This window comes from Moschus berezovskii, chromosome 12 (genome assembly GCF_049115385.1).
Source record: "Moschus berezovskii isolate FMDL1 chromosome 12, NW_MosBer_1.0, whole genome shotgun sequence".
In the NCBI taxonomy this organism is placed as follows: Eukaryota; Metazoa; Chordata; class Mammalia; order Artiodactyla; family Moschidae; genus Moschus; species Moschus berezovskii.
In genome coordinates, this window is record NC_142471.1 from 24,532,055 (window position 1) to 24,559,118 (window position 27,064).

Below are 27,064 nucleotides of genomic sequence, written 5' to 3' on the forward strand. Positions count from 1 at the left end.
TAATATACCCTTCAGTTCAGTTCAGTCGTCTCCAACTCTTTGTGACCCCATGAATCACAGCATGCCAGGCCTCCCTGTCCATCACCAACTCCTGGAGTTCACTCAAATTCATGTCCATCGAGTCAGTGATGCCATCTAGCCATCTCATTCTCTGTCGTCCCCTTCTCCTCCCGCCCCCAATTCCTCCCAGCATCAGTCTTTTCCAGTGAGTCAACTCATCGCATGAGGTGGCCAAAGTATTGGAGTTTCAGCTTTAGCATCAGTCCTTCCAATGAACACCCTTAGGTGAGGCCTAAAGAAACAAACATCGTGTAAGGAATTCTATCCATTAGACACATAAAAATCCTTGTTATGCATTAGAAAATAAACACTGAGAGTCAAATGATCAACTTCACCATGTTATTTCTGAAAGAATATTGCACACAGTTTGTGGGAAACTTTCCAAGGTTCACCATCTGCTTTTGTCCTTGCAAGGACTATTGTTGCAAACTCACAGTAAAATACTAGAGGATCTACATTGACAAGGACACTGCAACGTGTACTTCCAGCATGGAAAACTTCGCTTTCCAGATTCCAATTTCATCAAACCTAGTGATGATCCATTAGGAAAAGAAAAGAAAACAAGATTTAAATTCTTTAAGTCTTCAGAGGGAAACTTAAAGAATTCAGAAGAGTTTTCTGTGAGTAAAAATGTGTAAAAAGGAGTGGAAGGAAAAAACCTGCAGGAGTCCAAGGCCTTGTTGTGATGAACGTACCATGACAAAACAAGCATCTAAACAGTACTATGTGAAGTTCCCTTTTGTTCATTTGGAATTTGAATATTTTAGATCCACTTTCCTAAGTGCAAAAGTGATCTATCCTAGAACAACATGATCCTGTTTCATGGACTACGGAGAGAAACCGTTATAGCCAAATATGTGCGCTAAAACAACACTGTTTCTTTATCTATTTCATTTTTTATTTCTCAGAAAATGCATTCATACAGAATAAGAATTTCCTATGCATGTGAACAATATACATAAAATATACATTGAATATGTGATAACATCATAGGAAATCTACAGAGAAAGAAATGTTTCTATATATCAGGCAAAATCACTGTGCTAAAGATGAGTGAATTCTCTCAAGACTCTTTCAAACACTTTCAGGCTGCTTCTCCTTTAATTTTAAGGTACATTAATAATACATTATTTTTTAGACTTGATCCAAGAGATTTAAAAATGTGCTAAAGCCTTTAACAGACAAAAGATGGATCAAAATTCTCTTGACTATTTAAGAAATACATATACAAGTGAATTCAATCCACAATTGAGCTTATGTTTCCTCTATGATGATAAAATTGCTGAAAACAAGTTACAGGGGGTAGATTTCCCTGGCTCTATTGGAAAGCTCAGGCCAAAGTCAAAGAGAAAGGAAGAACTAAAGCAATCCAGGGAAAAACTTTATTGCAAAGCAATGAAATACTGATTCACAGTGAAAATTTCAAGTCAAATAAAAATGAAGCATTGTTGTATAGTGGGAAGAATATTGACCTCACAATCAAAAGTCTTGCATTCCAGTCTCACTCTGTTCTCGCTAGCTGATAACCTGTGCCAAGTCTCTTATATGTCATATTAAGAGTGAATCAGGTCATTTCTAAAGATGTTCAGCTCTAATATTTTATGATTATAATGAATCTCTACAAATGGAATCAATGTACAAGAAAGTGAGTCAAATGAAAGTGGGGAGGTACTAAGGAAAATGGAATAACAGAAAGCCATGCACAATTTGCATTGAAAAGCAAAACCTTTTGTACCACTGTAATCTTATAAATAAAATATAACCAATCTACTATGTATAAAACACAATTTTTAGAATTACAAATAAGAATAAACCTCAAATCTAAAACCTTTGTTCTACTATACATATAAGGAATTTCAAAGTGATTTAACTTGGGGTGATGTTTCCAGTTGTTCAAAATAGGATGAAATTATCCTAAATTACTGTATGCAATAATTAAGAAAGAATTTCTTCACTGTACAGTTAGTAACAAGTATTTCTGAAGAAATTTGTGAAACTGTCCTTTGAACAATCAGATTACACTTCATATTACATTGTATGATATCAATTGTATGAAATCAAGATTTATTTTTCATGTTTACATTTCTCAGATTAGAATATGTCTTCCAAGTGATGATATCTTAAATATCAATACAATGAAATACGGCAATTTTTTATATGCATGTCTTATCTTCTCTATCAGATTGTATTTGACAAGGAAGAAAGATCAGAACTATGAAAGAAATCAGAATTAAGCCATGATAAACAAATGAGACCATCTTCCTTAAAGAATTTCAACCAATTTACCTCTTCACCTCTGTGGTCTTCCTCTCCAAAACCCATAACCTCAGTCTAACCATGAGAAAAACATCAGACAATCCCAATTAAGAGACATTCTACAGAATTTCTGACTGGTACTCCTGCAAACTGTCAAGGTCATGAAAAACAAGAAAAATCTAAAAGACTGTCACACCACAGAGGAGAATAAGGAGACTAATGACTAAATGTAACGTAGTACCTGGATTGGATCCTAGAACAGAAAAGGGACAGTAAAGGAAAAACTAAGGAAATATGAATGAGTATGGTATGAATGAATAATGTATGCATGCTGGTTTCTCAGTTGCAAATATCTCATAAAATGTTACAATGGGAGTCACTGGAAGAAAGGCATAGGAGAGCTCTCTGTACTATCTTTTGCAACTTTTCTGCAAACCTAAAGAGTCAGACACAATTTAGTAACTAAAAAAGAACAACAAAAACTGTTCTAAAATTATATTAAAAAGTCAAGTCATGCATAATTTCATTCATGTATTCCATAATAAATTGGCCCTATGAATTAAAAATAGAAACTCAGGATTAAATTCAAAACAATTCAGATTTTAAAAAAATAATGAAAGTAATAGTGCAATAACATAGAAATATAAAACACACCAAGAATTAACAGGGTCTCATCTCAAGATTGTCATACTGAGTGAAGTAAGTCAGAGAAAGACAAACATCATATATCACTTATATATGAAAACTTTAAAAAATGGTACAAATGAACTTACTTAGAAAACAGAAATAGAGTCACAGATTTAGAAAATGAACTTAGGGTTACCAAGGGGGAAAGCGGGTGTTAGGGGAAGGAGATAAACTGAGAGATTGAGATTGACATATATACACTACTATATAACTAAGCTTATATGTGGAATCTTAAAAAAAAAATAGTACAAATGAACTTATTTACAAAACAGAAGTAGAGTCACAGATATAGAAAAAAACTTATGATATGAGGGGATAAGGTGGGGGAGGGATAAATTGGGATATAGGGAGATATAAAATAGATAATTAGAACCTCCTGTATAGCACAGAAAACTCCTCAATACTCTGTATGGTTTATATGGCTTACAAGGGGAAAGAATCTATTTTTGAAAAATAGTGGATATATGCATATGTATAACCAATTTACTTTGCTAAATGGTAGAAACTAACACAACATTTTATACTCCAATAAAATTTAAAAAATAAATAAAGTTCCAAGACTGAACAAAAAAAAGAGCACCTTATCTCAAATCTCACTAAGGATACAACTTTTCATTTGCAACAAGACCTAAAGCATATGTTAACTCATTTAATACAAAGTAACAATTTTTTGTTTGCAACAAGACCTAAAGCATATGTTAACTCGTTTAATACACAAATAGTTATAGCCTCAACTGTTGTGCATGCCTATGGGTAGTAGTATTTCTGAAATAATGAACCTTGTCCTCCCTTTTTCTGATAACCCATCATAACTTTGGATGTCTTGAGTTTCTGGGAAAGACTTATGGGAAAACGTGTGAAATAAGTCATTAAACTTGGGCTTCAACTGCTGCACAGCTCATAAAACAAATAGAACTAAACTGATTTATTGGAGCCATCCCATTTTAGCTCAAGAGACAAGGCCAAAACCACCTTTTAGGGTTAAAATGGAATATGCTCTCTGTGTATGAAAGTCAACAGTGTAGTCAGCAATCACCATGCAGTTTAATTCACTAATCTCCAACTTTTGATCAAACTGTGTTTTAAACTACTGCCCCCTCTCTTAAGTGTAATGACAACAATCTTATAAAGAGTTGTTAAATTCATAGTCTAGCTCAGAAAAACTTTTTTAACCCATAAAGGAAATAAAAGGAGTTAAGAGGAATGTAACCAGAGTGACTACTGGACTGGGGATTCTGTTTTTCATGCCATGAAAATACATAGTGAGCCAAATGCAACCTTCAAAAAAAGAAAAAGAAGAAAGAAAAAAAATGTATATATCCTGGGTTATTTTCTACTCAGACTCCACCTCATGTTTTCTAAGGAGAACAAAAAGTAAGTATGCAGGGCAAGACAGTTTGAGAGAATGAAAGCAGGTGGGAAAATGGGATTTGCAATGGATAAAAAGGAAAGGCCACTAATATAAGAAATGACTGAGAACACGATTCCTTTTTCCTGACTTTCTGTAGCACTAGAGTTTCAAGAACTCCATAGCTAGAGATATTTTCAAGGCTCTGAATAGAAAAGTGTGGAAATTACTCCCCTGCTAGAGCCAAAGTATGGTCAGTAAGATGTGAAGATGTTCTGAGCACCCAATAAAGGTACCTAGATAGGAAAAGACATTAACCTGACGCATTAAGACATGAAAGAAAGTCCTGAGCCAGCAACCTGCCAAGGATATCTGAGGGATTCCAGGTAACAATTAAGGCCACATACCAAATAGAGTATAGGCTTTGGAAATAAACATCTGAATTTGAAATCTCTGCCTTTTGCCCTGTGATAATGAGAATCTTACTTAAACTGTTCTAAATTTCAGTTCTCTTATTTATAAAATTAGAATAAAAGCACTTACCTCTATTAGTTTTATATTGCTGCTATAACAAATTACCACAAACATGGTAGCTTTAAACAGTACAATCTCTGCTTCTCTCTCTTCTGCCATCCTTTTCCGTTTTTAAAGATTTTTGTGATTACCTTGGGTCCACCCAGATAATCCAGAATAATCTCTATATCTTAAAGTTAATTGACTAGCAACCTTAATTGCAGCTGTAACCTTAATTTCTCCTTTATCATATAAAAAAATATTCATAGCTTACAGTGATTAGGACATGAATAAAGTTGGGGCACCATTATTCTGCTATTGCACTATTACATAGGGTAACATAGGGTAACAATTACTTGTGATCATGTATATAAAGTGGCTAATATTCAAGTTAATATTGAATAATTATTATTATTCAAAAAATTAAAAGCTCTCCGAGCCTCTCTATGCCCCCTCCCCATTTACCATCAAAGCTCTTCCTCTAATAAATCTCTTGCATCCAATTGGCATCTGCTTCTTAGAAGCCCTGATTAACCAGCTGCATCAATTTCAGCAGATCATCCATACTGTCAAGAATCATGTTAGAACTGGGAAAGATGTAAGAAATCCTCTACCCCAATATTGGAGTGGGTTGCCATGCCCTCCTTCAGGGGATCTTCCTGACCCAAGGATCGAACCCACGTCTCTTATGTCTCCTGCATTGGCAAATGGGTTCTTTACCACTAGCACCACCTAGGATGCCCAGTGGGCAACACAGCTAGTGCAAAATACCTATAGTGTTTTTAGGATAATTTTATGCCATATGAACGAACCCTAGGGAAGGAGCTAGCTCTTTTCTTGCTTGGAATTAGGGTTCCAATGTGCAATTTCTAGGAGTCAAAAAGAATATTCTAATAGTAGTGACTCTTAACAGAGTAGAGGAAAGGGGTCACTGATGACAGAAGATGGTTAGATGGTTATGTCTCCTCAGTAGTAAAAGCTCCTATGCAAGTTCCAGTAGGAACTGCAGAAGCAGCAGCAGTCATCGGGCTCATCCGTTCATAAGTGTGAGACTGCTGATGCTATATCCTAAGGTATAACGGAAAATGTTTCCAGGAAACATTTCTAAGGGAAATGTAAGGGGAAATTGTGTCCAAAGTTTTATCTAGAAATGCAGGTTTCTGGGAACAAGCACCACTACTTACAACTTACAGACCAGGGTCTTGTTCCATCCCTGAGAATACAGACTGTCTAATTTACTTCATGGGAAATAGATGGAAAAACAGTGAAAACAGTGTCAGACTTTATTTTGGGGGACTTCAAAATCACTGCAGATGCTGACTGCAGCATGAAATTAAAAGATGCTTACTCCTTGGAAGGAAAGTTATGACCAACCTTGATAGTATATTAAAAAGCAGAGACATTACTTTGCCAACAAAGGTCCATCTAGTCAAGGCTATGGTTTTTCCTGTGGTCATGGATGGATGTGAGAGTTGGACTGTGAAGAAAGCTGATCACCGAAAAATTGATGCTTTTGAACTGTGGTCTTGGAGAAGACTCTTGAGAGTCCAACCAGTCCATTCTAAAGGAGATCAGTCCTGGGTGTTCATTGGAAGGACTGATGCTAAAGCTGAAACTGCAATACTTTGGCCACCTCATGCGATGAGTTGACTCACTGGAAAAGACTCTGATGCTGGGAAAGGTTGGGGGCAGGAGGAGAAGGGGACGACAGAGAATGAGATGGCTGGATGGCATCACCGACTCTGTGGACATGAGTTTGAGTGAACTCCGGGAGTTGGTGATGGACAGGGAGGCCTGGCGTGCTGTGATTCATGGGGCCGCAGAGAGTCGGACACGACTGAGCGACTGAAATGAACTGAACTGAACTGAACTGAACAAAACTTTTCTTCAACTCCCTAGAAGTTGGTGGTTTAAGAAAGTACATACACCATGGCAATAGCATCAAACAACAGTTTTAAGAAGCGATGCTTAAAACAGAACAAATTAGTGAAAGGGGGATACCACTGTTAAATATGTTAATATTGAATACCATGTCTATTTTAACCACATATTCAATGTTCTATGTGTCTACATAGTGCTACTACTAAAAACTCACTATCTTTGCTCTAGTACAGTCATTAATTTCACCCAAATAATAGAGTCCTTTCCCTAATGGCTTCAGACAGTAAAGAATCTGCCTGAAAATGCAGGAGACCCAGGTTTGATCCCTGGGTCAGGAGGATCCCTGGAGACAGGAATGGCTACCAACTCAAGTTTTTGGCCTAGAGAATCCCATGGACAGGGAGCCTGGTAGACTACAGTCCATGAAGTCACAAAGAGTTAGACATGACTGAGCAGCTAACACTTTCCCCCAATTAGTTTGAGTCTGGAGGAAATTATAATGGTCACAGTGAAACATCCCATGTAACAAGGAATTGGTAAGAGCATGCAGATCCAAGCCTGATTCATTCACATTGTGTTTTAATATCAGGCTTTGCCTGGTGGAGGGATAGAGGATAGGAAAATATCAGTGTCTCATTTCTGTCCATGAGGTCAGCCACCATTAGTAGTTTTTGCAAAAAAGTGAATACACAAAAATCAATTTGCGCATCTCTTTCAAATAGGCTGTTTTCATCTTTTTAAGCTAAGACCTGCATTTTTTCTTTGATGAATGTTTTATAAGCCTTCTCTATTTTCTCTCCTGCATAGTAACGCTTCTGTTAGAAATGAATATAATTTAGAATTCATGACTGGGTATGACATGTCCTGAAATCTAGTTTCAGTACCTCAGACCATAAACTGTGTATGTCTCATGTTCATAGAGCAAAAGCAAAATGTCTTCATCACTTTTTAAAATTACTATGTAAGTGAATGACTCCTTTGACATATGCCTTAAGATTATCTTTTCATTTGTTAGCAAAGACCTTAACTTTTCCTTTGCTTTATGAAGATTTAACCCTACTTCATGTACCCCCATCTTTGAATCTGATAACTACATTCTGACCAAGCATGCTGTAAAGTCAGAGTCTCACATATTCCTTCCCTTTCCAGAAATACTGTATATCAACTTTCATTTTTATAACTCTCTTTACCTATCATCACATTCTTACTATGCCTCATAAATTCTTTCTTTATTGAAAGCATTTTCATAATTCCTCATCTTGCCCCAACAACAAGATTAAGGCATATGAGTACCCCTTCTTTCATATTCAGTTCAGTTCAGTTCAGTTCAGTCGCTCAGTCGTGTCCGACTCTCCGCAACCCCATGAATCACAGCAAGCCAGGCCTCCCTGTCCATCACCAACTCCCGGAGTTCACTCAAACTCACGTCCACAGAGTTGGTGATGCCATCCAGCCATCTCATTCTCGGTCGTCCCCTTCTTCTCCCACCCCCAACCTTTCCCAGCATCAGAGTCTTTTCCAGTGAGTCAACTCATCGCATGAGGTGGCCAAAGTATTGCAGTTTCAGCTTTAGCATCAGTCCTTCCAATGAACACCCAGGATTGATCTCCTTTAGAATGGACTGGTTGGATCTCCTTGCGGTACAAGGGACCTCAAGAGTCTTCTCCAACACCACAGTTCAAAAGCATCAATTCTTCAGCATTCAGCTTTCTTCACAGTCCAACTCTCACATCCATACATGACCACGGGAAAAACCATAGCCTTGACTAGACAGACCTTTTTTGGCAAAGTAATGTCTCTGCTTTTTAATATACTATCTAGGTTGGTCATAACTTTCCTTCCAAGGAGTAAGCGTCTTTTAATTTCATGGCTGCAATCAGCATCTGCAGTGATTTTGGAGCCCCTCAAAATAAAGTCTGACACTGTTTCCACTGTTTTTCCATCTATTTCCCATGAAGTGATGGGATCAGATGCCATGATCTTTGTTTTCTGAATGTTGAGCTTCAAGCCAACATTTTCACTCTCCTCTTTCACTTTCATCAAGAGCCTCTTTAGTTCTTCACTTACTGTCATAACAGTGGTATTATCTGCATTTCTGAGGTTATTGATATTTCTCCCAGCAATCCTGATTCCAGCTTGTGCTTCTTCCAGCCCAGCGTTCCTCATGATGTACTCTGCATATAAGTTAAATAAGCAGGGTGACAATATACAGCCTTGACGCACTCCTTTTCCTATTTGGAACCAGTTTGTTGTTCCATGTACAGTTCTGACTGTTGCTTCCTGACCTGCATACAGGTTTCTCAAGAGGCAGGTCAGGGGGTCTGGGATTCCCATCTCTTTCAGAATGTTCCACAGTTTATTGTGATCCACACAGTCAAAGGCTTTGGCATAGTCAATGAAGCAGAAATAGATGCTCTTCTGGAACTCTCTTGCTTTCTCCATGATCCAGTGGATGTTGGCAATTTGATCTCTGGTGCCTCTGCCTTTTCTAAAACCTGCTTGAACATCTGGGAGTTCACGGTTCACATATTGCTGAAGCCTGGCTTGGAGAATTTTGAGCATGACTTTACTAGCGTGTGAGATGAGTGCAGTTGTGCGGTAGTTTGAGCATTCTTTGCCATTGCCTTTCTTTGGGATTGGAATGAAGACTGACTTTTTCCAGTCCTGTGGCCACTGCTGAGTTTTCCAGATTTGCTGGCATATTGAGTGCAGCACTTTCACAGCATCATCTTTCAAGATTTGAAATAGCTCAACTGGAATTCCATCACCACCACTAGCTTTGTTCATAGTGATGCTTTAGGTAAGGAACAGTGGCTGCACTTTGCTGGAGCGGCTGTGAAGAGATTTTCCACGACCAAGGTAAGAGAAACCCAAATAAGATGGTAGATATTGTGAGGGGCATCAGAGGGCAGACACTGAAATCTTTCATATTAATATTCTTTAAATAGGTATACAGTATTTATTTATATATTTTACACTGCCCAAGAGAAGGCAAAGAATAAAGGCAGTACTTCCCATTAGTTTTGCTTTCATTCTGACTAATGAACTAGAGGTAAGCTTAATCTTTAACTCTGGACATAGGGGCATGGACTGAACCTGAACTCAAATAAGCTGATGTTATTCCTAGGACATAGTCCATGGAAGAAACAAAAGTGCTGTAATTGATTAACACTAGTAGTAAGTCACGGAGAAGGCAATGGCAAGCCACTCCAGTACTCTTGCCTGGAAAATCCCATGGATGGAGGAGCCTGGTAGGCTGCAGTCCATGGGGTCGCTAAGGGTCGGACACGACTGAGCGACTTCACTTTCACTTTTCACTTTCACACATTGGAGAAGGAAATGGCAACCCACTCCAGTGTTCTTGCCTGGAGAATCCCAGGGACGGGGGAGCCTGGTGGGCTTCCGTCTATGGGGTCACACAGAGTCCGACATGACTGAGGTGACTTAGCAGCAGCAGTAGTATGTCAAATGTGTAATGACATGATGCTGCTTAAATTTGCCCAAGAGAGTTTTCATAGTTGATAACCTCCATTTCTATCTATCTTTTAAAAAAAAAAAGGATTCACTGCAATTAGTAGAATTTACTCACAGGGTTTTCAAGACATATGGATTATTGTTGCAAAGAGGAAAAACATAAACAAGATAGATGACTTACTTTTTCACTTTTAGTACTCTTCTTTCTAGGATGGTAATGTGTTTTAATAATTTTTTCAATTATTTATTTTTGCTGCTGAGGGTCTTAAGACTTCTTTTGGCATCCTTTTCTATTACATGGAGTACAAAAAAAGCTTTTTTAAAAAAATAAAAGGCCATTTATATTTTTCAATACAAATTTCATTATAGAGGTGCTATTAATCATAGTAGAAGATACTAACCAAAAAAATAGAACAAAAAGAAATGAAAATATATTGTGTCCAGGTTAGAGAATCTCTGAGAAAAGACAACTCAAAATCTCCCAATACTACACAGTAAATTACAAAGGTAATAATGTTCTGTCATGTGAATATCCAGTCCTATTGTACTTCACATGATTTGTGAGTTGGTGGTGTGTGAAGCTGGCATTGAAAGCAAGATCGGTGAGTAATTTAGATTAAACGTGCTGAATTTACAGAATTTACACTAAACTACGCAGATACTAGAAATTGTCAGGCATTCTGTCTCACTAAAAGTTGCTGGGGAAAAAGGCAAGTTCTTCCTAGAACTGCAATTCTGAAGCTATGGTCTAAGAACAAGCACTTTTCTGAACATTTGGCTTGGTAAAATAGAATGAACATAATATGGAAGGAAATATCCCAAGAGGCTATTGCAAGAACATTGATGTATTAGGTTATTTCTCTTTTTCAGTGAGTCTTCAGAGGAGGACATTTGGAGAACCACTGACCATAAAAACTGTATTCTAAGATATGAGAAGGAGAATCCCTAGTATCTGCTTCATGTCCTATCAATGGTGCTCCCCAAGCCCACAATTTCTGACCTACTTCTCACATAGTTTGTGGAAAAAAAAACAATAAGGTAAATAAAAATGGAAAGTTGTTCAATGTGGTATACAATTTACATTTTCCAATATGACATTCATTTATGGCCATAATTAGGAAAGCGTCATTATTTAGTTTTCTAAATCACCTAAGAGGAATAAATAGAGAAGCAAAAAAAGTTACACAAAGTGGCTGCAAAAGAGGCACTGAAGGTTACTGCAAAATTTCAACAGAGTAAGAAATACAAACAATTTGTTTCCCATACTCTATTCCTCCTTGGGCTCTATTTGGTGCAAGCCTTGCCTAGTTGGGCTATAGTCCATGGAGTTGCAAAGAGTTGTACACGACTGAGCGACTAACATTTTCACTTTTATTTTTGCCTAGTGAGTAAACCTCAGCAATATATCATTAATCTAATACTCATATCATTGAATATTCTGTTTTAAAACACCACACATACTCCTTTAAACATCCAGCAACACAAACAACATGATGAGTTAGGATACAGCTGGTCCTAGAAAGAGAAGCTTTGGCTAGCCTTTCTTTATTTTCTCACATAAGAAATATGAGTTCACAGAAGAAGCCTGGATGGCCACATGGAGGCACACTACGCCACTGACTAGCCTCAAGGAGAAAAAAGAGTTACCTTGTTTTCAATCACAACTTTCCAAAGAATAGTATAATAATTGCATGACTTTCTTGATAAATCAAAAGAAGCCCAGATTCAATTCAGGATCAATGTATTACATCCCCAGAGGAAAAACAGAAGAGAGCAGTGAGGTTAGCCCTAGCTCTGTTACAGACTTGGGGATTGCACCAGACTCAGGCTATTCTGACCACTACAACTGCTTAACCCTGTAACAGATGTGTTCCTTTGGGGGTGGCATCCATTGCCACCCTCTTTCATCCCTATCACAAGAGCTGAAAAGCTCCTTACCCTCTCATCACAGGAGCAGCAAAGCTAAAAACTACACTTCCTCAATACCAGTCAATGACAATGTCCTGTATGCAAACAGGTTTTGCCAGTGAGGTGCATTCTTGAGTGATTCAGAAAGCAAGAAGAGAGATAGAGGCCATCTTCTCACTGTGTTGGTATCAGCAAGGAAAGTTAGTTGGTCATGTTTGCAGCAGCCAAGTGCTTCATCGTATTTCTAGTCACCAGTTTTGTGGGTGTGAAAGGAAACTGCTGTAACATAGTGGTTGGTGGTAGCAGCCCCATGACGTCTGGAACTCAGCTCTGAATCTCAGTTTCTGAAGTAGCCCCTCTGTCTTCCACTGTCTCAGTCATTCCAGAAGATGTTATAACCATCTACAGCACTCTGTTCCCCCGATTCCTACTGCAAATACCTACAATGGTTACTATTTCCTGCAATGAACTCTGATTGACAAATGTCTTCTCCTGCTCTGCTTCTTAGTGGGAGATGCTATAAATCAGTGTTACCATTCAATATTCAGGTAATTAATAACCTCGGTCAACTAACACACACTTCTAAATCCTCGCTTACATTAAATACACTCACTGAATTCATAAGTGTTTTTCTTATACTTAAGGGCACACCTTTAAACAAGGAGTGGAAGAAGAATGGCAAGAGAAGCTAGAATGAAGCAGAAATTTTAGTCTCATACAAAATCTCAGGGCAGGACTCTGACTGGCTCAACTGGGATCTGGCATCTAATTTGATCCCTGGACCAATTTACTGTGGCTAGAATGAAACTTACACAGCAAAAATATAGCTTCTAGAAACCAGCTCTGCAGCACTGAGTGAAAGGAAGCGGTGGTACCCTGAGAAGGAAAGATAAGCAGATATTCTAATAGATTTTTTAGAATATCTAATAGATATTCCAATAGAATAACTATATTGTATTCAAATCCTTGCTCTCCTAATTACTAGCTATTGGCCTAGGGTTTGTTATGTAATATCTCTCTCACACAGTTTACTTTTCTATCAAAAGAAGATAATTTTAAAACTTACTTGGATAATAGAATTTTGTGAAGCTAACAATAATACAAGCAAAGCAATCAGAACAGCATCCAATATACCATTAGTGTTCAGTAAAACTTCATTTTTCATCTTTATCATTATCCTAATACTTCAGCTAACTAGGGGCATTAACTATCAATGTGCTTGGCAAAAGAAACCAAAATTCACCCTTGATTGCATTTTCTTGACTTCTAGATCCTACACCTGGAAGCCAACTAAGAAAACTGACCACACAAACTCACATCAGGTTATTAGCCCAAAAAGGACATTATCTTTCTAGCTGAACTTAAATGTTACAAAGGTAAGACAAAAGAAATTCATGTTTATAGTCACGTCCTCCAGGGAAGAGAACAATGCACATCTATTTCAATATGTGCGTTCAATTTAATTCAATATATTTATTAAAATCTGGTTTTCCTGGACGTAAAGTGAAGTGAAGTGAAATTCACTCAGTTGTGTCCTACTCTTTGTGACCCCATGGACTACACAGTCCATGAAATTCTCCAGGCCAGAATATTGGAGTGGGGAGCCCTTCTCCAGGGAAGGGAACGGCTCCCCACTCCAGGGGACCTTCCCAACCCAGGGGTCAAACCCAGGTCTCCCGAATTGCAGGCAGATTCTTTACCAGCCACCAGGGTTTCCTGGAACGTGCTGCAAACCAAGATGTACAACCAGAAATGAGGTTTACTTAGTTGACTAATCAGAAGCCACTCAATAATACTAGACCAAAGGTCAGGAGACTTTGTCTGTAAAATATGAGAGTAAATATTTCAGACGTTTGTGAACAATGTTTTCTTGTAAATACTCAACTCTGCATTGAAACATAAAGCAGCCATACACAATATTTTTTAAACGAACATGGCTGTGTTCCAATAAAACTGTGTTTACAAAAAAACATGCAACAGTCTAGGCAACAGTTTCTGGTCCAGAAGCTGTAGATTGCCAATCCCTGGTATATATTTGAAAGTACATGCAGCTTGTGTTTTTGTGTGTGTGTGTATGTGTGTGGTCTGCAGTAAAGAGTAATGTTTCAAGTTTCAAGGGAGTCACATTCCGAAAAAATTATTCATGTCATCTAAATATATATTTATTCACATAAGTCTGTTTATAATATTTCTTAAATTTTAATGTCTTAAGGATCCATAGCAATATAGCATTAATTGCTGATATTATAAATTTTTCTAATATAAGCATTTAAAGCGATACATTTTTCTCTAATAAAGCTGTTTTAAAATACAGATAAAAATAAGAGTACATGTGGCATATAAATCTTGAAAACATCTCAAACCTGGTTATTCATACTTCAACTCAGTGTAACTGTGAGAATGTTAGGTACTTAGGAAAACGGAGTCCAGAATGGCACTGGCTAAAAGACAAGGGAAAGGTCCACAAAAATAGAACAAAGGAAGGTCCGATCGGAGTGAGGACCTCAGGTAGAACAAACAGCACTCCTGGCTAGCCTAATTTTACACCGGGCAGGCCCAGGGGGAGGAAAAAACATATAAAGAGGAGCCAAAGGGCCGAGGGTCTTCTCTCTCCTGCGTGCACGCGCACTCCTTCTCTCTCTCTCTCTCTTCTCTTTCTGTCTTTTGGGTCGGCATGCCCTCATGCCTTGAGGATGTATTTTTCTTTATTTTCTAAATAAAACTGATCTGTCCGAGAACTATAACAGACTGTCCAAGAGCTGTGACATGCCGAGAGCTTTATCGTCCGTCACTTCAAATTTTTGTTGTCATGAGACAGAACTGAGGAAATTACACTCTCCTGATGAGAACATCTCCAACATGAAGCTCTCCCCAATCCTACCTTACCTTTCCACATCGTTCTACAGCTTGCTCATGCTTCACACTCAAGCTTCTATGATTTCATAGCTCTCTCTCGACAGCAAGCTTCCTCTGACCCCTCTACTTCAGTTGGTCCTGCATAAATAAGTTCAGTTGCTCAGTCGTGTCCAGCTCTTTGCAACACCATGAAGCGTAGCATGCCAAGCCTCCCTGTTCATCACCAACTTCCCGAGTTTACCCAAACCCAAGTCCATTGAGTCGGTGATGCCATCCAACCATCTCATCCTCTGTCTTCCCCTTCTCCTCCTGCCCTCAATCTTTCCCAGTGTCAGAGTCTTTTCGCATCAGGTGGCCAAAGTATTGGAGTTTCAGCTACAACATATGTCCTTCCAATGAACACCCAGGACTGATTTCCTTTAGGATGGACTGGTTGGATCTCCTTGCAGTCCAAGGGACTCTCAAGAGTCTTCTCCAACACCAGTTCAAAAGCCTCAATTCTTCGGTGCTCAGCTTTCTTTATAGTCCAACTCTCACATCCATACATGACCACTGGAAAAACCATAGCCTTGACTAGACAGACCTTTTTTGACAAAGTAATGTCTCTGCTTTTTAATATGCTGTCTAGGTTGGTCATAACTTTCCTTTCAAGGAGTAAGCGTCTTTTAATTTCATGGCTGTAATCACCATCTGCAGTGATTTTGGAGCCAAAAAAAATAAAGTCAGCCACTGTTTTTCCATCTATTTCCCATGAAGTGATGGGACCAGATGCCATAATCTTAGTTTTCTGAATGTTGAGCTTTAAGCCAACTTTTTCACTCTCCTCTTTCACTTTCATCAAGAGGCTCTTTAGTTCAAATGCATCTTTCTGTAACATTGTGTTATATATGCCACTTTCCCACTCAAAATCCCTCCAGTGCTTTCTATTATCTAAAAATGAAACTTTATTTTGTCATTTAAAACAGTCTATAATCTGGTTCCTACTGATTGTACCATTTTTATATCTCTCTTATCATATATATATATCATTGCACAAACTGATGGACTCATTCTAAGGAGACGTCTTTCTTTATTCACATCCATAGCTTTTCCTCACTAAAGTAGCCCTTCCTTCCCCAATTTCTTTACTATTTTAAATTCTTCATGTTGTTCTAGGTCCAGAGAACAAAAAATAAGTTAACTCCTAAATAAAAAATTATTTGATCCCCCTAGTCTCTATTAATTATTTCTCCTGTGTCTCTGAAAGTAAAATGACAGTGTATATCACTCCTAAGTCCTTGTCACATACTGTTTACTCATGTAATTTTTACTGTTGTTGCTGCTGCTGCTGCTGCTGCTGTCACTTTATAGGAGCAGCAGACACACTGTACGTTTCTTGAAAGTAGGACTGAATCTAAGATCTCTTTGAACTGCCTAGCTGATCTTTCAGTGTACTTTGTATATACAATAACTATAAAGTTCATTAAGGCTAAGACATCTATGTAACCCTCTTTGTAGGAAGGGCCTTACAGCAATTTGCAGCCCTTTTAACATAAAACAGTTTGAAAAGATCCTATGAAAAAAGGGAAGGACAGTCTATCCCCAAGAGAGACCTTCAGGGAATGATTATTCAGGACATGTAAATCTCTGGGCTTTTGTTTCTCTTTTACCTAGAGCCCTCTACAGAAACCATTTCCATAATACCTATCAAAAGTGTAGGTAAGAAATTTTTAAAGTACAGATCATTCAGAATTGTTCCTTTTTAGAAGCTTTAGAACAAGAAAATGTTTGATGGGGAAGAAACTGCAATAAATGCTTTAAAGAATTCTAACATTTTGTGAACGCAATTGCCTGTGTTTCTGCTGTCTCTCAAAACCATAGGTGGGTAATTGAGAGTTAGCATTGCTTCTGTCAGGTGCCATGGAAGCATTTAGTTTCAGGGTAGAAAGATCCAAAGATATCTTGCATCATTTTAAATAATAATGCCTTATGTATGTGGTATCATTATAAACATTACAAACTCTTGATATTTTAAAAAGATTGCCTTTCATTTAGAAAGGGATTCTTTATTACATAGAATTTTTTAACTAGCTATATTACTCTCATTCTCCAGTCTAAAAACATAACTACTTTTCAGCTTTAATTACTCAACACAAGTGCCAGCTCTATTACTCTCTATAATAGAATGATGGTTTCGAAGTTATCCTCCTCAAGTATTTAACAGTTTATATTTTAGAGTACAGATGGGAAAAGAAAAGTAAAATGGGGGAAGAATGAGACTATAATCAGTTTTCTTAGTAAATGTTCTTTCCTAAAACATAACTGTCTGTAAGATCAGGATCTACTTAGCTTATACATCAATTTATGATACTTGTTAAAATGTAAAAATCCAAAACAAACAAATAAATAACAGAAGTTTAAGTAAATGGCTCATTTCAGAAAGGCTTCATAGCCTTCAGGGAAAGATCTACCATAAAACAATTATCTTTGATACTATTATTGTAAGGTCAGACCCTGGTGGCCTTCTTGGTTTCCCCTTCCCGGTGGCTATCTTGGCTCCTTCTTCCCCTCTCCATCCCCCGCCGGAGGGAAAAAGTCCCGCCAAACTGCTGAGGAATCTCTGACGTGATAACCCTCTGCTGAGATCTACCCCCCTTCCTGACCTCCAGAGTGACCAACCCGGTCTCACCTCCTCGACTAGCTGACCATTCGCAATCTCGAATTCCTGAGCTTTACCTTATTTTAGGCCTGTCCAGGTTATATGATACCACTTCCTGCCCCGAAGGCATAACAATCACACCCTGCCTTTGTTGGGGCAGAACTCCTCGTGGCCATTCTTGCGGTCAGTGGGTTCTGCCCGGGAGCGCACTGCCAATAAAGCCTGTTACTTTCCCTTGGTGTCTGGGTTATTTCCTTACAGCTTGAGACGCCCGTTTCCGCGACCTTACAATTATATGCCCTGTTCCCAGCTCTGGTTATAATTCACTGTGGAGGTCAACTCAGCACCCTGGGGAGAAAACTATGGCCTATCAAAAAAAAAAAAAAAAAAAACACAAAGGAGACTGTAGAATGTTCTTTTTATTTGAAAGTAAAAAACAGCCTCTTACTGCACATACACAGAAATTCATAATAACCACATGAATATGAAGTGTTTAGTAATTTTTTCCTACATCAAAAGACTGCCATTTACTCTGTCAACTGAGAACAATTCCTCTCCTTCCAAAATCATATTTTTGTTTCAATTTAGATATTATTTTCACCTGTATGGTTTTCTCTCTATAGAATTTCTGCAGGTTTGTTGTTTACCTGTCAGGTTACTTCTCACATTATCATTTTAGTTTGCATCTAAAATTTTGTATATACATCCAAAGAAGAATCAAGACATTTTGAAGTTAATTGCACTCAATTATCAAATGTTCCTTGGACCTAAAGACATACTAATATGCATCACAATTTGTTTCTGCCAAAACACATTTTCTCCTCTCATCTGTACAATGCTGCTTTTTATAATTGTATGTGATACCTTATTAATGGTATCTCTTAGGGGAAATATGCCCAGATTCCTTTTTAAAATCTAAGTAATCTAAATATGTTCAAAGTTGTGCCACAGATTAATGAACTAGAGTTAGAAAACAACACAACAAAAGTTTTGGGAAGTGATAGCTTAAGCTTTATAGTCTTATAAAGATTATAAATAGCAATAGCTTTATAGTCTTAGTCAACTCATCAAATATAATGGTGAAATATAAATATTATAGCATAACCAATTGTTTTCTCCTCTTACTACTTAATTATAATTGTTCTGGAAAAGTTCTGTGTTGCCATTGTTTTTAAGATAATCAAATATGCAAAGTCAAAAACTAGGATATATTTTTCTCACTAGGAAGATTTCGAATTTGGCAGTAGAGTCACATGTGAACAAAGCCAAAGAAGACGCCAAGAGTAAAATGTGAGTTTGCCTGTCTCTGAAGAGGGACAAAATTAGCTCAAGGGGAAAGGCAGGTAGAGAAACATCACATACTTAGAGATGTAAGCCAGTGTTTGAAAATCTAAATATTGTCTGTCAGTAGACAGCATATACACATAAAATCGTTTCTGAAGTATCACAAGTAGTTTCTTGTCTTCCCAGACTTCTGTCACTTTCCTAGTGTGTTTTTTAGAATAACTGAAAGATCTCACTTTAATTTACACGTGCATGATCTTAGCCATATTACAGTGAAAATCCAAAATTAAAAAGTAATAATGAGTGGGTGCTTCCTAATTTAAGTGAGGGAGCAGATCAGAAAACAAAAGACATACTAAGCAAAGAGAAAAATGTTGAACTGAAGTCAAATCTCATAATAAGTTTTCACATTTAAAAATTTCAGAGGGAAAGCTACCTTAATTGCTAAAAGTCTACAGTCTGATCATGCTTAAGTTTTTAACGATATATTTTTATATTGGTAAACCAAGCATTGCAGAATCTCCCATCCTCTTCCCATGCCAAACAACCATAATGTATATGCAATACCATGATATTAGTCCTGTTCAAGTTTAGATGATCTTCAGTTCAGTTCAGGTCAGTCGCTCAGTCATGTCTGACTCTTTGTGACCCCGTGAATCACAGCACACCAGGCGTCCCTGTCCATCACCAACTCCTGGAGTTCACTCAAGCTCATGTCCATCGAGTCGGTGATGCCATCCAGCCATCTCTCTACTTTTAGACTTTGTTTTCTCTTAGATTTTCATACCATTGAAATATTGCTTTTTAAAATTCCTTTATTGTTTATTCCCTGTACATCATTTCATATAGTCTTTACAACTAAAATAGTCATCTGATTCCCATTTATTGAATATTAAGAATTGATGCTTTTGAACTGTTGTGCTGGAGAAGACTCTTGAGAGTCCCTTGGACTGCAAGGAGATCCAACCAGTCCATTCTAAAGGAGATCAATCCTGGGTGTTCATTGGAAGGACTGATGCTAAAGCTGAAACTGCAATACTTTGGCCACCTCATGCGACGAGTTGACTCACTGGAAAAGACTCTGATGCTGGGAAAGGTTGGGGGCGGGAGGAGAAGGGGACAGCAGAGAATGAGATGGCTGGATGGCATCACCGACTCGATGGACATGAGTTTGAGTGAACTCTGGGAGTTGGTGATAGACAGGGAGGCCTGGAGTGCTGTGGTTCATGGGGTCGCAAAGAGTCAGACACGACTGAGTGACTGAACTGAACTGAACTGAAATAAACTTTTTACTTAACATTTTATAGAAATATCTTTAAAAACATGAGCCCTATGGATGCTGCTCTGGTTTGTATCATGCCTGACTCTGTGACATTAAGCTTCTTAAACTTTTTGGGCCATGATTTGTTCTAAAACTGCATAATATTTATATCTGCCTCATTAAAATATTTTGAAAATCAAATGAGTTAATGTACATAGAACTCATGTTAGTACATGCAAAAAATACATGTAAAACTGACAGAGATTATGAACTCAGTAAATTTTATAGCTACAGCCCACCTTTCTTAACAGAATAGGAAATATAAATTTTTAATTAAAAAATTATTTTAAAAGTATACCACCATCACATATATATGACAATATATATTGAGCCAAAGAGAATTAAAAAATGTCTAAGAGAAACTGAACAATTTTTACATGACTCATTCTGTCCCACCAAACTCAGATTTGTGGCTCAGGTGCAACTCAGGTCCTCTTGCTTTCCACTTCTACTGTTTAGAAGCAGATAGTACAGAGGCTACAGCTTGGAATAAGCTGAATTTATTCCTGGATCCCTGAATCACCAGGAGAGGAAAGTTGTCCAGCAAGTAGGAACATACATTGGACTGCTCAATAAGCCAGAAAAAATCTATTGTGAGCCTCCTGCTGAAATAAGGGAGATTCTTTTTCACAAAAGTAATTTATAGCTTAATTAAAACAACCCATTTTTCTTCTTTTCATTTGCTATGATGAAAACTTGTGTTGGTACTGTTCTTCAGTCACTCAAATATGTCCGACTCTTTGTAACCCTATGGACTGCAGCATGCCAGGATTCCCTGTCCTTTACCATCTCCCAGAGGTTGCTCAAACTCATGTCCAGTGAATCAGTGATGCCATCCAACCATCTCATCCTCTGTCTTCCCCTTCTCCTCCGGCCTTCAAGCTTTCCCAGCATCAGGGTCTTTTCTAATGAGTCAGTTCTTCACAGCAGGAGGGCAAAGTATTGGCGCTTCAGTTTCAGAATCATACCTTCCAATGAAGATTTCCTTTAGGATTGACTGGTTTGATCTTGCAATCCACGGGACTCTCAAGAGTCTTCTCCAACACCACAGTTTCAAAGCATCAGTTCTTTGGCACTCAGCTTTCTTTATGGTCCAACTCTCACATCCATACATAACTACTGGAAAAATCATAGCTTTGACTATGTGGATCTTTGTCAGCAAAGCAATGTCTCTGCTTTTGAATATGCTAAGTTTGTCATAGATTTTCATCCAAGGAGCAAGTGTCTTTTAATTTCATGGCTGCAGTCACCATCTGCACTAATTTTGGAGACCAAGAAAAGAAAGACTGTGACTGTTTCCATAGTTTCCCCATTTATTTCCCATGAAGTGATGGGCCAGAAGCCATGATCTTCATTTTTTGAATGTTGAGTTTTAAGCCAGCTTTTTCACTCTCCTCTTTCACTTTCATCAAGAGGTTCTTGAGTTCCTCTTCACTTTTTGCCATAAGGGTGCTGTCATCTGCATATCTGAGGTTATTGATATTTCTCCCAGCAATCTTGATTCCAGCTTGTGCTTCATCCAGTCCAACATTTTGCATGATGTACTCTGCATATAAGTTAAATAAGCAGGGTGACAGTATGCAGCCTTGATGTACTCCTTTCCCAATCTGGAACCAGTCCGTTGTTCCACGTTTGGTTCTAACTATTGCTTCTTGACCTACAGAGAGGTTTTGCAGGAGGCAGGTAAGATGGTCTTGTATTCCCGTCTCTGAGAATTTTCCACAGTTTGTTGTGATCCACACAGTCTAAGGCTTTAGCATAGTCAATGAATCATAGATAGATGATTTTCTGGTATTCTCTTGCTTTTTCTAGGATCCAATGAATGTTGGCAATTTGATGTCTGGTTCCTCAGCCTTTGCTGCAACCAGATTGAACATCTGGAAGTTCTCAGTTCACATACTGTTGAAGCCTATACATGTACTGTTAAAGTCTGTGTTGGTATAAGGAAGCTTAATCACACTACTCTGAGGCTGATATTTGTATTTTCCATCTACTGTCAAAAGTAACTGAGAAAAACAGGAGGTTTGGAAAAGTGTACCTGGGACCAGTACTAATTTTATGATCATTTCATGAGCTTAAAATTCCTACTAAGAAATCTTTTCTGGTCACTTAACTTAAACCTTTAAAAAGAACTGCATTAAAAAGTTATGAGAATAAGAGTTTTTAAAAGAAGATGTATGGTGCTATTCATTATAACCTAAAACCATTCTGATTTCCTGATTTTTTTCTCCTTACTTTTAAGCCTCTTTCTACATCCTAACATCCCTCAAATATACGTGAAATAAAATAATTCAAGGATTTCTCATGAAGGACATTTTAGTCCTCCTAAAGTTCCAACCAATTTAATCCTTTATGAAGTTCCTGCATTCACTCTTCAAGAAATATACATATGTTTGAGAACCTTTTTTAAATCAATTTTTCAAAGTCACTCCAGTCTTTCAGGTAAATATATAGTTTTGTTGATATTTTTGAAGGCACAAGGCATAGTATGTACCTGACTCGTCACTTGGAGTTTGTTTAGGTACATATACTGCTTTAAATAAATGATGCTATCTTACCCAGCATACTAGAACTGTATTACCTAGCAAGCTTGCTACACACACACACACACACACACACACACACACACACATACACACAGCAATGAGACTATAGCTGTTACCTAATTGGCCTCATCATCTGGTCCTTCCTGGATTTATATAATAGAAGTACCATTCAGTAGGCTGGTAATAGACCAAACCAGATATCTGTTACTTTAAAGAAGGATTTCTCAACTCCAACAATATTGGCATTTTGGGCCAGATAATTCTGTGCTGGGGTTTGGGGGTGAGGGTGGGTATCTTTACATTGCATAATGTTTTTACCATCCTCTAGCCACTGGATGGAGAAGGCAATGGCACCCCACTCCAGTACTCTTGCCTGGAAAATCCCATGGACAGAGGAGTCTGGTGGGCTGCAGTCCCTGGGGTCACTAAGAGTCGGACACGACTGAGCGACTTCACTTTCACTTTTCACTTTCATGCATTGGAGAAGGAAATGGCAACCCATTCCAGTGTTCTTGCCTGGAGAATTCCAGGGACGGGGGAGCCTGGTGGGCTGCCGTCTATGGGGTCGCACAGAGTCCGACACGACTGAAGCGACTTAGCAGCAGCAGCAGCAGCAGCCACTGGATGCCAGTCACACCCCTCCCCCTCCTCCCACCACAGTGAAACAACCAAAAATGTGTCTGAAAGTGAAAGTGAAGTCGCTCAGTCGTGTCTGACTCTTTGCAACCCCATGGACCATAACCTACCAGGCGCCTCTGTCCATGGGATTTTCCAGGCAAGAGTACTGGAGTGGGTTGCCATTTCCTTTTCCAGGGGATCTTCCCGACCCAGTGATCGAACCCGGGTCTCCCACATTGCAGGCAGAGGCTATACCGTCTGAGCCATCAGGGAAGCCCCCAAAAAATGTGTCTAGACATTACTAAATGTCCACTGGAGGACAAAAACTGCTCCCTGGTTGACAGCTACTGCATAAGCAAAAAGTTTTTATTCCTCTTAGAATATAGAACATAAGAGTGTACTAAGCTCACAGAGCAAGCATCCTTTATGAAGCTAACTAAATCTGCATTTCAATGGCTTAAACTTCTGCTGAAGCAATGGTGCTAGACAGTAGTCTATAGCTTTAAAGCTATGGTTTTAGTAATTCCTTCCCAACCACAAATTCCCCATTTGAAAATTCTACTATATGAAATTTTAATTCTATGTAACACTTCAGGAACTGAAAAAAAGAATTGGATTCCCCTAACCAGAGTAGCAAATTTCTCTTGTTGAGAATAATAAGAAAAAGAGGGAATTGGAGTTTAAAACAAGGAGAGGCTAAGGAAAAGGAAAAACTTGGCTGATTCCCTTCACTTTTCACCTGAAACTATCACAGTATTTTTAACTGGCTATCCTCCAATAGAAAATAAAAAGTTTAAATTGAAAAAAGGAAAAGGAAAAACAAACAGATTTTGCAGCCATGGCTTCATCTTCCTGTAGGAAGATCTTGGTCTTAATTATGTATGCTTTTGGCTCTGTCAGGAGGAAGATATATTATTTAGTTAAAATATTTATTATGTGCTGATTAAGGGCTAGGCACTATTCTAGTGTCTTTCTACAAACAGAATGAGATTGTTTGCTCAAGTATAAAATTGACAGTCAATGGTCAGATACAGGGACCAACGATGGAAACCACTGTTCTTTTCTCTCTGGCAAACTCTTTGTCAAGATAAAGTAGCAACTCTGTGTCCCTCTTGTGTCAAATTCTACCGCAAAAACTATATCCTTATAATTAGGATATCTTTCCAAAATCACCATTTAATGATTCAATGATTGGTTATTTACTAATTGTTAGGCACCTTGGCAGATGTGTGAAAGGTACAGTGCATGGATTTGTTAGGGAACTGTTGACTGAAACCACCTGCCTTGGCCAGGTCTTTATTCTTTGCGTTGTCTCACAATAGGAGGTCCCAATAAGAAACATGTTGCTGCTACCGAAAACTAACCAGGAGGATTTGGGAGAAGACAACCAACCTCCCATTGTCCTTCTTGCTGGAATCCTTCTTGGGTGAGAGATGCACATGCCACCAGGAAGGACCCTGAATCAGACTATGAGCCAAGCAAGATGATTGGCCAGAGACAACCCAGAATTAACCCCATTACCATAAAACCTGAGATCACAAGCCACATGGCAGAGCAGTTCTCCTGAGTTCCCTTACTCTGCGACTCGCCGCCCTGGTGCATTTTTCAATAAAGCCTCCTGTTTTATGTGTCTCCACAGACAACTCATTTCTAAGTGTTAGACAAGAGCCCACTCTCGGGCTGGAAGGTGTCCACCTTCCTGCAACAGCTTCACTCATCAGGGAACTCACACACTCTTGAGGGAGGAGGTTTGATTTACAGCCTATATTCCAGTCATACTAAACTACTTATAGCTCCTTGACCTGTCCTTCTATTTTATATCTCTGTGTTTTTGCACATAGATTAATCAGTTTATGATAGAATTATGTTTTCCCCCCTTCTCTGCCTGTTCTATCCACCCTTCAAAATATGACTTAAGAGCTGCCCTCTGTAAAATCCTTCAGGACCCTTTCCAAAAATGGGATTAATCAGATCTCCCTTTGTTCCACTTTCATACATGTATATGTGTTTGCTCACTTATCACAATATATTACAGTCACTTGCTGTATGCTTCTCTCTCCTCCAAAACTATGAGTTCCTTGAAGACTAAACAGTATTTTTCAATGTTGCTTCTCCATAATATAGTTAAAGATAAAAAATGTTGGCTGAATGACAAACCGAATAAATAAAATTGTAGCAAAGATTGTTATAATATGACAAAATACTTAACTAATATAATCTGGATAAGTTTAAATCTATAAGCCACCTGAAATCACCCTTAATGACAAACCGAATAAATAAAATTGTAGCACAGATTGTTATAATATGACAAAATGCTTAACTAATATAATCTGGATAAGTTTAAATCTATAAGCCACCTGAAATCACCCTTTCCTCTAATGTCCAGGAAAAAAAAGGACTCAAGCCCTTATCTCACATGCTTTTGAAATTTTCAAGGATTTCCAGGAACTTTTATACTCACTGAACACTTCTGAGGGAATTCTTGATCCTTCTCACTGCTCCACCTTCTACAGATGCTTTGTTTTTCGTACATGCTCACCCTATGTGTCCTATCCCTTCTCCACTATCCTTTAAACCTCACTAACGAAAATCTATAAGAAGCTTTTACTGAATATTGGTGATAATAGACATAGGTATAGCATAACACAGAACATGAAACTTCCTAATATTTAAAATTAAATATTCATGTTCTACCTATTATTTTATCATGCAAACCAATTAGCTGTTTCCCACTTCACTTCCATCCAAAACTAGGGTCTGGGTATATCTTTGCATAACATAAGAGACTCATCAAATTTTACTGCTAATTATCCCTCTCTTATGGAATTAATTGTGCCCCCTCCCTACTAAAATCACATACTGAAGCGCTCACTTAGTGATAGGACCTTACAGAGCTAATTAAGGTTAAATGAGGCCATAAGGGTGGGACGCTAAACTTATAGGACTAGTGTCCTTATAAGAGGCTGAGACATCATAGCAAGTCTCTCTTTCCCCCTCCTCTTGCTTCCTCTCCTCTTCTCTTCCTCTCTCTCTTCCCTTCCCTCTCCTTCCCTCCTGCCCACTCTCCTGCTCTCTGTTTCTCTGTGTCTGTCTCTTTCAGCATGCACAGAGAAATGGCCATGTGAGGACACACTGACAAGGCACCCTCACAACCTGAGGAGAATGTTCTCACCAGAAACAAACCCTACAGGTCAAGATACCTTGTTATGGAAGCCCTAGGTGTCTCAGACACCTTCCCTCCCACCTAACAGTGAAAGAAAAGAGGAGATAAAGAGATCACTGAAATTATAAATTTTGCTTTAACATAGCAGAGATCAAATTCCTATCTAGGAGTAGAACTATATAGGGATTTATGGCAAGTTTACAGGCTTCAAGGTCAATATATAAAAATCAATTGTTTTTCTATATATTAGCAATGGACAATGAGAAACTGAATTTTGTACAAACAGTATAATTTATAATAGCACCAAAAGAATGAAGTACTTATGTAAATCCAACAAAATACAAATAAAATCTGTATACTAAACACTAAAATGCACTAAGAAAAGTCAAAGAAGACCTAAATAAATGCAGATATACTGTGCTAATAGATTAGAAGACTAAATATTGTTAAAATGTCAACTCTCCCTAAAAGGAACTATAGATGAAAACAATCCCAATTAAAATCCCATCAT

At 38.2% G+C, this 27,064-nt stretch overlaps 1 protein-coding gene across 3 annotated transcripts in view; it reads right to left on the reverse strand.

Annotated features, from left to right (window-relative positions):
• Positions 1–27,064, reverse strand: part of CTNNA3 (catenin alpha 3) — a 1,978,275-nt gene that overhangs the window by 1,733,930 nt on the left and 217,281 nt on the right. The window contains exon 1 of one of the 3 annotated variants that reach the window (XM_088841920.1): positions 15,014–20,015. The exons of the other annotated variants lie outside the window; for them this stretch is intronic. The gene's annotated coding sequence lies outside the window, so the exon portion shown is untranslated. Of the gene's footprint in view, positions 1–15,013; positions 20,016–27,064 lie in introns of those variants that run through there. 3 annotated transcript variants of the gene reach the window in all.